Genomic DNA, 15,690 nt, shown 5'->3' on the forward strand with positions numbered 1-15,690 from the left:
ATCTTGGGATGTTTGGATCCAATGGGAGTGGATGGTGGCTTTAGAGGTGGTGGAATCATGGGAATGTGGGTTGGGGGTATTTTGACCAATCAAAATAGAATCTCTGCTTAATGGATGGGTAAACGTGGAAGTCTTTGGCTGAAATTAGATGAAGAGTCATGGAATTGAATTAAGAGGCTGTAGGAAGGGTTTGATTGTGTTAGGGTTATATGGATCGTAGGTTTTAGGCTAAGGAAGTATCGTAGTGTCAAATTCGTTGAAGTGAAATCTTTGATGGATAAATAGTGGAATCAAGGAATTTAAAGCCAAAACATGGTGTGATTGGTTTCTTAAATTTTGCTTCATGTAATGGAGTCTGATCGTGTAATAGGTGTGGTGCTATGGCACAACCATACCATCGAAAGGGAATCTCATGGATTTAACTATGGATTTAAGTGTATTTGAGTTGAGATTTTGTTTACTATGGCTTTAAACATGTTCTAAAAAGAGTTGTGTGGTCTGATCGAGCATCAAGTAGCGTGAGAAGTGGGTTGGAGAGGGGACTAAGCAAAAAATCGGGTGCTGACAAGCACCCAACCTCTACTTGCAACATCCACAAGCTAAGGGTCCGATAGACATTAGCATTGAAGTTTGTGATCTCCATGCTCATGCTTTTGCCTTCGGTGTCCTCAATAACGATGGCCCACAAGGTATAAATTGACACCACATTCATCGAATTTCCTGCATTTATTAGCATCCTCTTCGCCTAGTAGTTGTTGAGGCATTCGATCACATATAGGGGCTTATTGTAGTGGGGATCATCGGCCATCATGTCCTTAGGACCGACTGAGATGACCCCAATCCTTTGTCTAGTTCCTTTTATCAACACTTCTGTTAAGGCATTAGCCTGAAGGAATGGTAGAATCCATCTAATGGACGCCAAAGAGGTTGCGGAATGGGTGGGCAAATTTCAAAAATTTTTCTACCTTCCTCCAACTAGGAATCGTATTCCCTAAATTTAGAATACCATATTCAAGGATCTTATCTGAACCAAATCGAACCAGATCTGAACCAAAAGGAAAAAGGGAGGATTATACCTGATCCGGAGAAGCAATATCTCCCAAAGTTGGTGTTCACGCCCAAAGAAGAAACCAAGATCCGCTCCTGCTGAAGATGACACAGCTGTGGATGGAACGGAACCAGCAGGGTGTGTCCTACACACTGGATCCTTCGCAAGGATCCTATGGAAACTCTGAACACCGAATCTTCTTTAGTCTTTCTTGCAAGACTGATGTCAAGAACTAATTTCTTGACTTCCTATTTCTGCAAAGATCGAATCTTGCAAAAGTAGATGGCGGCGGCAGGAGGAGAACTCCAAGGGCGAAGATGGCTGAACTGCTTTTCTTTTGGCTGGAGTATGAATGAGATCTAATCTCAATTCGCAGGGAGTTTTCTTTCCACCAAAACCCTTGTTCGAATTCTGATGTGTTTTCTTTCTTGTTTTTCTCCTCTTTTCTTCTTGATTAAGAAAACCTCCTAATTAGGAGTTATCCCAATCCAAATCTGTATTTGGATAGGGGATTATCTTAATCCTATCTGTAGATTAAGTTAGTTTACTCCTGATCTTATCAGGAGGTTACCAGATTCAAATCTAATTTGAATTTGGTCTCCTAGAGTGGATAAGGTCAAAGGCCCAATCCTTTTACTAACATTAATCTCAGATTCGCCCCACAGATGGGTGATCATATCAGCCCAGCCCGAAATGGGCTTTTGGCCCATTAGATGTTCAGTGTTCAACTAGCTTCCAATCTGCTGCCCAGTTGGGCTTCTTTGTATGGCGTGGGACCCAAGCATTGATCTACACACCAGCCACATGGGTTCGGCCTAGCCTTTAATACAAGGCCCAGCCAAATTCACTGAAAGACTCAGTAAACCCCTGAGCCCATCATATGGACCCTATGGGCCCAACACTTACATTAAGTGGTCCCTGGGCCAAGCCATCTTATAAAAAACCCAGAGACTGTGGGCAGGTGCAAGATTAGCCCATCAGGTACTACCCTAAATGAAGGGATGAGAGATCCATCCTATGGACGCCCAAAGATTGCGGAATAAGGGGCGAATTTCAAAAATTTTTCTCTCCCTTCAACTGGGAATCGTATTCCCTATTTAGAAAATCATATTTTCAAGGATCAATCTTGAACCATAAACTGAACCAGATCTGAACCAAAAGGAGTGGGAGAGGATTATACCTGATACGGAGAAATACTTTCTCCCAATGGAGGTGTTCACGCCCAAGGAAGGATCCAAAATCTGCTCCCACTGAAGATGGCGCAGTGAAGGATGGAGCAGAATCAGCAATGTTCTTCAAAAGAACTTGACCCTTCACAAGAATCAACTGGACGACTTGAGTACAGCTCCAATCAATCTTTTCCCTAAAAGATTGAAATCAAGATCCAATCTTGATTGCTCCCAAGAACTGGAGATCGAACTGAAGGAATGGCAAAAACAGGAAGGTGGCGGCAGGAGAGAATTCGCAGTATGCAGGAAATCTCTCAATCTCTCTTTCTTCAAAGAGAAGAATGCTATGGATGTTGTTGTGTAGTAGGCTGCCGCCCCCTTCCCCTTTTATAATCTCAAAAGGGATCAGCTCCTAATCAGATTAGGAGCTGCTAATCCAAATCATATTTGGGTTAGAAGTCCCTTAGTGATAAGGGATAACCCTTATCTTATCTGCAGATAAGATCAGCTGTCTCCTAATCTAATTAGGAGGTTTCCAGATCTAAATCTTATTTAGATCATGGACTCTCTGAGTGGATAGGGTCTAAGCCCAATCCTTTTAGCTGACCCACTTCAGACTTCGCCCCCTTTAAATGACTGATCAAATCAGCCCAGTTCGAAATGGGCTTAAGGCCCATTTAAGGTTATGTACTCAAAAGGCTTCCAAATTGCTGCCCAGTTGGGCTTCCTTGTATGGCGTGGGACCCAAGCATTGATCTACACATCAGCCACATGGGTTCGGCCCAGCCTTTGTTACAAGGCCTGGCCGAATACACTGTTAATGACAGTGCACCCCTTGAAACCCATCAAATGGGCTCTATGGGCCCAACACTTACACTAAGTGGTCTCTGGGCCAAGCCACCTTGTAACACCCAGGGAGTGTGGGCAGATGCAAGATTAGCCCATCAGGTATTATCCTCAATGGTCTTACACTTAACCTCTCAGCCCATAATAATCATACACTACCCGACAAGAGAGGACCTCTCCCTCGGCTGCAAGGAACAGTGTTGCACTCTCCACTTCTATGGATCCCGGGAATTAAAACCTTTTGCAAACATTTTAGAAACCATAATATATGTATTTTTATATCTTATATAAAATATATTTTGCAAAACAAATCTCAACGGTTGAAATCGGCTGCCGGCAGTCTTGCTTTCCATCAGTGAGAGTGCATCCCCGATCATTACCTTTGTCCGACAAAGGGGCTGATCCTGTCACTATGATCACCCACTCAGATGAATTCTCGGACAGTCCCAACATACCCAGGTTTTGACCCCTTCTAAGGATCTCACTGATTGGTACATCAAAGACAGCCCAATCTGACACCTAGTGTAGTATCATAATCGAGTCTAGGGGTCGGGTGTAACTTTCCAGTTTTGCCCATCAATCTCCAAGGTCCAGGGCAATACTGGAAATCTGGTCCAGTTCAAAGATTCAATTAATCCTACACTGTATGTGCCTAGGGTCTCACCCTGGCAGCTGAGACAAGCCACCCCAACCGACTTGGTGGCACTACAGTGTCAGCCTTGTCAGGATAGGTCTCCCCAGACCGACCCACTGGCTGTGAACATTCTAAACTAACACGAGTCTCATTAAGTGTCCAGTTTAAGGGTATTACACAGAAACATACCAAGGGAACATGAATCAAATATGTATCTTTATTCATTTACTATAAACTCATAAAGTACATCATTCTGATTGAAGCTAAGGGCATACAAAACTGTCTAACACTAAATGGTCTTACACTTAACCTCTCAGCCCTTAATGATCAAGCACTGCCCGACAAGAGAGGACCTCTCCCTCGGCTGCAAGGAACAGTGCCGCACTCTCCACTCACATGGATCCTGGGAATTAAAACCATTTCCAAACAATTTGAAACCGTATATATATATATATATATATATATATATATATATATATATATATATATATATATATATATATTAATTTTGCAAAACAAAAATTCCAACGATTGAAATCAACTGCCGGCAGTTTGGTTTCCATCAGAGAGAGTGCATTCCCGATCATTACCCTTTGTCCGACAAAGGGGCCGATCCTGTCACTATGATCACCCACTCAGATGAATTCTCAGACTGTCCCAACATACCCAAGTTTTGATCCCCATCTAAGGATCTCACTGATTGGCATATCAAAGACAGTCTGATCCGACACCTAGTGAAATGTCATAATCGAGTCTAGGGGTCAGGTGTAACTTTCCAATTTTGCCCATCTGTCTCCAAGGTCCATGGCAACACTGGAAATCTGGTCCGGTTCAAGGATTCAAGTAATTCCATACTGCATGTGCCTCGGGTCTTACCCTAGTGGCTGAGACAGGCCATCCCAACACTTGGTGGCACACCAGTATAAGCCTTGGCAGGATAAATCTCCCCAGACTTATCCAACGGCTGTGAATATTTAAAACTAACACGTGTCTCTATAAGTGTCCAGTTTTAGGGTCTTACACAGAATTAAACCAAACAACATGAATCAAACATGCACTTTATTTATTTCCACTAAATAACAAAAGTACATCAAATCGGATTGAAGCTAAGGGCATACAATTTGTTAGAGTTGTTTGTTTTTGAGAAACCTTTTCATAAGCACTGCAGGCGACACCATATTTAACACGATGCCACTTATTATGCTGATGCTCCCCATGGAATGGTGAGGTGGCAAAGGTTGGTCGTCTACTCTCCCAATGAGCATTTGGGAGGGGTCCTTCAGCTGCATAAACTCCTCAAAATACTTCCAAATCCTGTAGCAATCCATAATGTTAATGTTGTATGAGACTTACTGGTGAAACTCCTCTATAGGCAGTTGTGCCATTGTTGGTCGTTCAATCTTCCCATTCACGAGTAGCCTTTCTATAATGGTCAGTACCTCCTACTTATTGCAAGTAAATGGGTCAGGGTGGCTATCACAATGAGTTAAACCTTCATCTTCCTCCTCTCCTTCCTCTACGAACACTTGTACCTTTTGCTACGTAAACCTCCTCATGTTGTGGTCCCTATCTACGGTCATCTATTAGCCTCTTCAAGGTACAACAGGTTGTTCTCCTTGCGCACTGCCACAAACTAGTGAAGTTTGTAGGTTTAGGTTCTCCAGGTTGGCGCAGTCGTGTGGGTACATGTTTCTAATGCACTGCTTCACTAGATTGGATTCCCTCACCTATCATCATGGAGCTTGTGGGTATTAAGGAATCGACCAACCCTAGCTCTCCTCCTCTTACCAAAGATAGCTCTAGCCTTCCTGCTAAAGAGAGCTCTAGAACTCTTACCAAAGAAAGCTCTAAATCTCCTACCAAAGAAGGCTCTAGTCTTCCTGCTATAGAAGGACTAGCTACTATACAAAGAGTTCTTACTATAAAGAGACCAATCAAAGCAAAAAGGAAACTCTTCTCTTAGGAAGTTTCCTACTGAAGCTCCTTCCTTATTCTTCTGTTTCTATACTTATAATTATTTCCAATTTATTCTTTATTCTTTTTGTATATATTCAACCTTGTATAATCATTTAATAAATCATGAAGTTCGACCTATTCTTTGAAGACTACTCTCTTCATATTATTATCTAACTTGGTATCAGAGTCATGGCTTACAATACCTTCAATGCATCTGAAGCAATGAGCTCAAGCTCAACCCCTTCCCAAATTTCTTTTCTACCTATGAGCATCAACTCAATTCCCAATATCTCTCATTATCTAACAGTCAAACTTAATGGCGACAATTTTCTTCTCTAGAAAACTCAATTGCTTCTAGTACTTCGAGCTTACAAATAATGGGGCTAATTGATGGATTAGACAAGCCTCCTTTAGAAGAAATACCAGATCCTAATGATAATAGTAAGCGAATTCTGAATCCAAACTTCTCTACCTGGGTACAGTTAGACCAGCTGGTCCTAAGCTGGGTCGTTGCCTCTCTAACTGAGGGAGTCCTAGTACAAGTTGTTAGACTTTCTACAGCTGCCAAAATCTGGAGTGCTCTAGAAAGATCATTCCCCTCTCATTCTCGATCTAGGGTACTACAGCTTAGGCGCCAACTTCAAAACCTCAAGAAAGGAAATCTCTCCATCAATGATTATGTCCAAAAAGCCAAAACCATCATAGATAACCTTTCTGTAGTTTTGGAACTAGTAGAAAAAGAAGATCTGGTTCTATATATTTTATCTGGTTTGGGAAGTGAGTATGAATCTCTTATTACAGCCATCACAAATCGAACTAATGTAGATCAGCTCAACATTAATGATGTTCTTGGGTTACTTTTGAGTCATGAATCTTGGCTTTTACAACATAATTTTTCTAGTGAAAGTCCTAATGCGAATGCTTCTATGAATAATAAAATGTTACTACAATTTTAAGTCCTCTTAGAACTCATATAATCAAAGTAGGAGTGGCAAATATCGTGGCAGAGGCAGGGGGCATGGTGGTCAACCCTTAGGCCATGGACAAGGTCATAGAAAAGGAAATAGCATTATCTGTTAACTTTGTAACAAACCAGGACATGGTGCACTGAAGTGTTACAAATGGTTCGATCTCTCCTATCAAGGAGAGAGCAGCTCGCATCCAGTAGATCCTGCAACCTTTCACAGCGGCGTACCCCATAACGACTCTATGTCTGGATCTAGATTTGATTTGATCTGGTATGTGGACAATGGCACCACTCATCATATGACACCGGATGCTGATAACCTGCAAGTTCGAACCAAACATCAAGGTTCTGGTCAAATCAAGATTGGTAATGGCATAGGTTTGACTACAAATAATACAGGGCTGGCTTCTCTAGTTTGCATTCATAATCAGTTTTCCTTTAAGAATATTTTTCATGTTCCTTCTCTTACTAAGAATTTGCTCTCTGTAAGTAGATTTACCAAGGACAATAATCTAATCTTTGAATTTTTAGTTGGATTCTTTGTCTTGAAGGATCATGCTGAGAGAGCTTTACTCCTAGGACCCAGTAGAGATGGACTCTATCAGTTTCCTGGAGCAATTCAGCACAAGACAAAAAACTTGGTAGCTTTTGTTGGCGAGAAAACCTCCTTGGTAGAGTGGCATCAACGACTTGGGCATGCTTCTTTAAGAGTTGTGAAAAACATTATTTTTAAATTTGGTCTACCTTATTCTAGATCTATTAGTTGTCCTTTTGTGTGTGAAGCTTGCCAGATGGGAAAAGCCCATCGTTCAAGCTTATCATCTTCGAATACAACTTTTTCTTCTCCTCTTGAATTAGTATTTTCTGATGTATGGGGACCTGCCCCAGTTTTGTCCAATAAAGGATTTTGATATTATGTTTTATTTATGGATGCATATTCAAAATTTTCATGGATTTTTCCTCTTGAGAGGAAATCGTATGTGTTTAATACATTTCTTAAATTTAAGAATCATGTTGAGACTCTATTTTCTACAAAAATCAAGATGTTTTAGAGTGATTGGGGTGGTGAATTTCGCTCTCTTTCTCGCTATCTTGACGATGCTGGTATTACTCACTGTCTTAGCTATCCCCATACACATGAATAGAATGGCAATGCTGAACACAAACATCGGCATGTTATTGAGTCCACGTTATCTCTACTGGCATCCTCTTCTCTCCCCCAGTCCTTCTGGGCCAATGCTGCTGAAACTGTAGTCTTTCTTATCAATCGACTACCAACTCCGAGACTTGGTAATCTCTCTCCTCATGAGAAGTTGTTTGGCAAACCTCCTGATTATTTTATGTTAAAGGTGTTTGGTTGCAAATGTTATCCTCTTCTTTGGCCTTATAACTCACACAAAATGGACTTTCAATCTTCTCCTTGTATCTTCATTGGCTACAGCAATAGTCGCAAAGGGTATTGTTGTTACAACCCCACTACTGACAAAGAAATCATTGCTCGACATGTTGTTTTTGATGAACACTCCTTTCTCGAGATTGTACAGTCATCGCCATCTTCCAATCCTGCTACTCCCACTGGCATTATTCTCTCTTCTCTAGGTATCATTAATGCTAACACGTGTCTAGCTCCTACTGCTCTTGCCCTTGATCTTCCTTGCCGTCTATACTTGTTACTAATGAGGAATCTGCTACTTCTTCCTCTGGACCAGAATAGGAAGCATCCATCACTGGTGATTTCTTACCAATTCAGTGAACCAGACCTATTCAGGAACTGCTCGACACAACTCCTGTTGTAGGACCTCCTATGCACACTCATTCCACGGCAACAAGGTCTATGACATCCAGATCAGCTCAAGCTTTATCTGCTACTCGCCATCCTCTTCCATCTGCTCTACTTCATAATGTTACTACTCATGAAAAAGATCCCTCTTCTTACGGATAGGCTGCTAAGTCCCCTCATTGGCGCTCTACCATGCCTGCCAAATTTCATGCATTAATTCAAAATGGTACTTGGGAGTTAGCTCCCTATGATACTTCTATGAATGTCGTTGGGTCCAAGTGGGTTTTTAAAATCAAATGGAACCATGATGGTTCAATTGATCATTACAAGGCTCGTCTTGTCACCCAAGGTGTCACTCAAGTTCCAGGGGTTGACTTCACTAAGACTTTCAGCCCTGTGGTCAAACCTACAATTGTGTGCAATATTCTCTCACTGAAAGTTTCTCGTGGCTGAGGCATTCGACAATTGGACATCCATAATGCCTTTCTTAATGGTTTTATTACTAAAACTATCTATATGCGTCAACCAAAAGGTTTTGAGGATAGAAATTATCCCCATCATGTTTGCAAACTTCATAAAGCCCTCTATGGACTGAAACAAGCTCCTTGCGCTTGGTTCTCTCAACTGAGCAGTAGATTATATGACCTTGGTTTTCGTGGTTCACAATGCAACCCCTCCCTATTTATCTACAATCAAGATCAGATCACAATATATTCTTGTTTATGTTGATAATATTATTCTTATTGGCTCTTCTTCTACTCATGTGTCTTAACTTATTAGCAGTTTGTCTCAAACTTTTGCCCTAAAAGATTTAGGGTCATTGCACTACTTTCTTGGTGTTGAATTTCACTGTGATACCACAGGCTTATTTCTCTCTCAGCGTAAGTACATTTTGGATCTCTTACTAAAGACTAACCTTGTTGTGGCCACACCAGTTTCTAGTCCAATGGCCACCTCATTTTGCCTCTCACAGTTTGATGGCGAACCATTATTTGATCCCACTCAGTACCGGAGCATTGTAGGTGCTCTTTATTATGTCACTCTCACTCGGCCAGATGTTGCCTTTTTAGTTAATAAAGTCTGTCAATTTTTTTACATGCTCCTACTACTGAACATTGGAGTGCAGTTAAACATATCCTGTGGTATCTTAAAGGTACCATTGGCACCAGATTATTTTTCTTGGCTCACACAATGGATACATTGACTGCTTACTCTGATGTTAATTGGGCTGGCTGCCCTGATGACAGATGGTCTACTAGGGGATATGGCATTTTTCTTGGATCTCACTTAATCTCATGGAGTGCTAAGAAACAACCCACTATTGCTCGATCTAGCACGGAGGCTGAATTTTGAGCTCTAGCTAATGCCACCACGGAACTCTTATGGCTGAATTCTCTTCTCTCTGATATGGGAGTCAGAATCTAGTCATCACCGACTCTCTACTATGATAATATTGGGGCCACGTATCTTGCAGCTCATCCCATTTTTTGTGCCCGTACTAAACACATTGAGATCAATTTTCATTTTCTTCAATGTCTTATTATTAAGAAGTCTCTGGTGGTGTAGTTTCTTCCCACTCAGGACCAAATTGTTGATATTTTTACTAAGCATATTTTCTCTCACCGGTTCAAGTGACTTCGGTCCAAGCTTCGAGTGCTTCCAGCCCACTTTCACTTGAGGGGGCGTATTGAGGAGTCAACCAACCTTAGCTCTCCTCCTCTTACCAAAGATATCTTTAGCCTTCTTTCTAAAGAGAGCTCTAGAACTCTTACAAAAGAAAGCTCTAGATCTCCTACCAAAGAAGGCTCTAGCCTTCCTACTAAAGAAGGACCATCTACTATACAAAGAGTTCTTACTATAGAGAGGCCAATCAAAGAAAAAAGGAAACTCTCCTCTTAGGAAGTTTCCTACTGAAGCTCCTTCCTTATTCTTCCTTTTCTATACTTGTAATTATTCAGCCTTGTATAATCATTTAATAAATCAATGAAGTTTGACCTATTCTTTGAAGACTACTATCTTCATATTATTATCTAACAGTGGGAGACAACACAAAACCTCTCCAGGTAAACCATCAACTCCTTGTTGGTGTATTGCCTCACCCCTCAAATCAGCCATGGTGAACCTGGTCTCCACTACGAACCACTTGGATAGAAAACCTTTTAGCCAAATCCTCCCAATATTGAATGCTCCCAGTGACAAGTTGGTGAACCATGTGTAGGCTAAATGCATCTTCAAACTTACTGATGTACCTCCTAGCATTGCTATTGATGTCATCATACTACTGCTAGGAAGATGGGGGATAGTACCCTTGGGGGTAAGGTTTCTGCACAATGTGCGGGCTATAAGGCTTCTAGTATAAGAACTGGTAGATCTTGCTGTTGGAACTGCCTTCGACAACCAATTGAAGGCATTCTAACAGCTCCTCCCTAGATAACTTGTGCAAGTAGTCCCTCTAGTCGTTGCTTGCTAACAGGGACCTCGGGTCTGATATTTTAGAGACTCGGGATGTTGGTGATGGTGGCCAAGGGCATTCTTGATGAAGCTCCCGATGAGGGTGAATTATGTTAGTGTTGCTCTATTAGTCGAGATGGATCAATGGTGGGATCTTGATCCTAGTGCTTGTAAATCTGGTGCAAGATCCTTTGATATAGGTTGCTGAGCGTGCTGCTCTTCTCATGAGATGGCAACGACATTCTTTCTTGGTGGCATCCTGGTACACTCCTATGGAACTAAAACCAGATATCCTATTGTAAGGTGAACATTGTAACGATGGTGTTAGTTAGTTCTGGAGGTAGTGAGTAGGATGCAGAGGAAGAATAATTAGAAAGAGAGAATCTTTTTTTTTGACAAGTAAAATCACAATATATTAACAAAAGGAGCAGCTTAAAGTTTTGGACATCATCCACAGTAGGAGGATAAGTAGGTAATAAAAAAATGTTCTTGTATAACATATTTACTCCATTTTGCTAATTGATGTCCAAGAACATTATACCTCCTATTAATATATAACTAAAAAGATCTAAAAGCAAAAAGCAGATTTCGAGTTTCTAGTAACAATCCTAAGGATCACCAATGCAACGATGTTTGATTCTGAAGAGCTTGAACAACAATCTGGGAGTCTAGACAAATCATCGGATGAAATTTTCCAAGTTGTTGGGCCAAAATACTTCCTTGATAGATAGCAAGAAGTTCAGTTTCTTCTACAGATTTTAATTTTTACTTTCCTCCTGCAATTTGGATACAATGTAATTGAACATTTAGGATGATAATTCTGTTGGAAAATAAAGAGTGGTTAACTTTCCCTGCATCAGTCAAAATAATACAATCAGTATACAATTTGACCTGTAAACATAGTTGGGGGGACTTGTTTACCTGCTTGACTAATGGTGGATGCTTTCCATTTATTAAGTTTATTCTTAAGGTTTTCCAAAATGAAATAGAATTGGGAATGCTTGTTATGTCCCCAAATTAAAGGGAGACCTAAATATTTTGAATTTACAGGGAGAGCTTTCATTTGGAGTTGTTTCTGAATCTTTTGTTGATGTTTTGAGTGAGTATTTTTACTAAAATAGATACCATATTTGTACAGAATAATGAACTGACCTGAAAGATTCCGAAACTAGTGGAGAAAGGTTTTAAGAGAATCTAATTCATCTCCGTGACTTCTCAAGAATAGAAGAATGTCATCAGCAAATAATAAGTGAGAGATGGCTAGGGCTCGAGGTGAGATTTTTAAACCTTGGATTTGGTTATCATTTTCAGCTTTGGAGATCATGCGAGTTAAGTATTCCATGAAAATAATAAAAAGGTAAGGAGATACAGGGTCTCCTTGCCTGAGGCCCCTAGTAGGTAGGATTCATCACTCTACAGAATCAATGAATAGAATGGAATGAGAAACTAAGGAAATACATTCATGAATGATTTGGCAAAAGCTTGGTGCAAATCCTACTCGATGTAGCGTTATCTGACTACTTCCTGTTGGAGGATGATCTAGCTTCCAGTCGAGCAGCGAGCTAGGTGAATCTACAAGATAGCGGATCAGAGAACCCGGGGTGGCTAACCCAGCGAGGTCGCTCTGATGCTTAAGTTAGTATACTGTGATGCAAGCCGAAAGCTTTGAGAGCTAAAGAGCTAGAGAGTAGAAAAATCACGTGTACCTTGTGTCATTGGGGTTGGCCTTTATATAGTTGAGCCCTTGCGGGTTTTGTGGTCGGTTCTAGGATCTTCATCCTGAGCCAAGCCATCTTATAAAAACCCAGGGACTATGGGCAGGTGCAAGATTAGCTCATCAGGTATTATCCTAAATGGTCTTACACTTAACCTCTCAGCCCTTAATGATCAAGCACTGCCCGACAAGAGAGGACCTCTCCCTCGGCTGCAAGGAATAGTGCCGCACTCTCCACTCACATGGATCCCGGGAATTAAAACCATTTGCAAACATTTTGAAACCGTACATATATATATAAATATATTAATTTTGCATAACAAAATTCCAACGATTGAAATCAACTGCCGGTAGTTTGGTTTCCATCAAAGAGAGTGCATTCCCGATCATTACCTTTGTCCGACAAAGGGGCTGATCCTATCACTATGATCACCCACTCAGATGAATTCTCAGACTGTCCCAACATACCCAGGTTTTGATCCCCATCTAAGGATCTCACTGATTGGCATATCAAAGACAGCCCGATCCGACACATAGTGAAGTGTCATAATCAAGTCTAGGGGTCAGGTGTAACTTTCCAGTTTTTCCCATCTATCTCCAAGGTCCAGGGCAATACAGGAAATCTGGTCCGGTTCAAGGATTCGAGTAATCCCATACTGCATGTGCCTTGGGTCTTACCCTGGTGGCCGAGACAGGCCATCCCAACACTTGGTGGCACACCAGTATCAGCCTTGGCAGGATAAATCTCCCCAGACTTATCCAATGGCTGTGAACATTTAAAACTAACACGAGTCTCTATAAGTGTCCAGTTTTAGGGTCTTACACAGAATTAAACCAAACAACATGAATCAAACATGCACTTTATTTATTTCCACTAAATAACAAAAGTACATCAAATCGGATTGAAGCTAAGGGCATACAAAACTGTCTAACAGCGAACTAAGCTTTCCAGGCTGAGTTGTTATCTTTTAGTCAGGTCATGTCCACGTGTCCCCTTTTCGCAAGGTCGGGCCAAGTCACCCTTTATCAATTGCCTCCCACTCCCCGAGAAAGGGGTCTCAACCCAGTACGGGGAGTTCATGGCGAGTCCAAGTGGATTTGGTATGAGGTCTAGGCGGCTTGATGAACGAATCATTGGTCGGACCTATTTGGCCACCCGGCTCAACCCAAAATAACCCAGGTCGCGTCTAATGTACGCGCAGACGTCACACCATTTTATAAACTTTGTGGACGTCAAAACACGCGCTAAACCAATTTCAACCTCGGGGGTCATGCAACCGGTTTTCCTAGGAGTCGTCGGATCGTGGTGATCTCGACCGTTGATCCCCGGACACACCAGCTATAAATAGGAGGCAAGGGGCTCACTTTCTTCGCCACAAGTCCGCTAATCCACAATCTGAGGTCGCGCTCGAGTCCTTCAGTTCGGTGTCTTTCCGAGGTCGTCTTCCATTCTCTGGTCTTTCTTTTGGTGAGTCTCCCCTAACTCTCTTTTTTGATTCCGCGTCTTTCCATTATGTCTAGCTTTAGTTTCGATAGCCTCTTAGACGGGAGTGGCGAATCCACTGGAGCCGAGGTGGGTACCTCGGCTCAGGCCGTAGATCTTCGTCCTATCAAGGAGGTTACTTCGGGTCGGGATGCAGTCCACAGTCCTCCCGATGAGGACTCACTTCGAGGGGAGCGAGAGGCCTCTGGTGACTTGGCTTCCACCTCGCATCGAGGTCGGCTACTAGATAACTTTGGCCCATCGACAATGATGGCAAACAAGCTCCTATCCTTAGTAGCCCCGTACAGACTTCCCAATGACCTCATCTACAGTATCCCCTTAGGTTATTCCTTGGGAGCATGGTCACGACGAGATCGTGATCTTCAAGGAACAGCTCGCAGCTGGTCTCCGTCTTCTACTTCAACCTCTGATAGTCGAAATCATAAAATTATTCAACATCACCATAGACTAGTTGCACCCAAACTCCATCTGCAACGTCGTAGGAACCATTTCTCTTTTCCACGACTACAACCTTCCTCTCGACCTCGACATCTTTTCTTCTATTCTTTCCATAAAAAAGAACTCGTCCTATGTTCTGCCCGAGCATAGGTGAACTTATTACCTGTCACCTCGTCCTGGCTTCAAACTCTTGCACGAGCTCCCGAACAAGGTCCCAACCTGGAAGAGAAGCTATTTCGTGGTCCACAACACTAAGGGGTGGCCATTCCCGACCCATTGGAGAGCAGCCATACAGAACCCCGGTGTCAGGTTGGACCTAAAGACGAGGGAGGCGTTTCGATATTGGGTGGAGCTCAACCTGAAGTTCAAAGACTTCGTGACCAAGGAGAAGCTTGTGCAGGTGATGCGTTTAGAACTACACTAGCAAGTGCACTAGCCGATCAAGTAATGTACTGAAGAGTAAAGTATCGTTCCCACGAGGATTAATCCAACAACTACTAGTACTTAATCTGCCTTATGTTATCTGATAATCCAAAAATTAATGAATTACTTCCTAATTAGCTACCTATCCTAGGTGCTCTCGAATTAAACCACCCTAACTGAATGGAGACGGCAATTCATTAAAACTCAATTGATCGCAGAATCAGTTCATTAATTATCTCATTAAACTATCCAACTGAAGTTTATTTCAGTTATGGGTTGGCGATTTCCTTACTATTATGAATAGTCTCTTTCGAGCACATGCCAATCTAACAACAAGTACTAACCCTTATATCTCTATCAAGAGTTTAATTACTGTAGATGCATTAAAGACAAGAAAATCGAATGATATCAGGTTCTTGCTAAATGAATGCCAAACGAATCATGTAAATTATCTCTAAGATACATTCAATTCGTTCCCTTGATCAGCTAGTCCGATTACCTAAACCCTTTCTCAAGCAATATAAATAATCTCAAGAAATAAGAGCAAATCAGCCAAAATTACTCTTAATATTGAAAACCCTAATCAAGAAATCCCAATAACTGAATAACTATCAATCAAATTAGCTTAAAAGATTAATCACAAAATTGAAATAACATCAGTCATGGTTCACATGGTAGAAAGAATAAAAGATTCAAACAAAAGAAAAGCCTAGTTGAACCTAGGTTACCGAAATCGTTGAATTAAACAAGAAGACAACCT

This window comes from Nelumbo nucifera, chromosome 2, assembly GCF_055504915.1.
Source record: "Nelumbo nucifera cultivar China Antique chromosome 2, China Antique-T2T, whole genome shotgun sequence".
Lineage (NCBI taxonomy): Eukaryota > Viridiplantae > Streptophyta > Magnoliopsida > Proteales > Nelumbonaceae > Nelumbo > Nelumbo nucifera.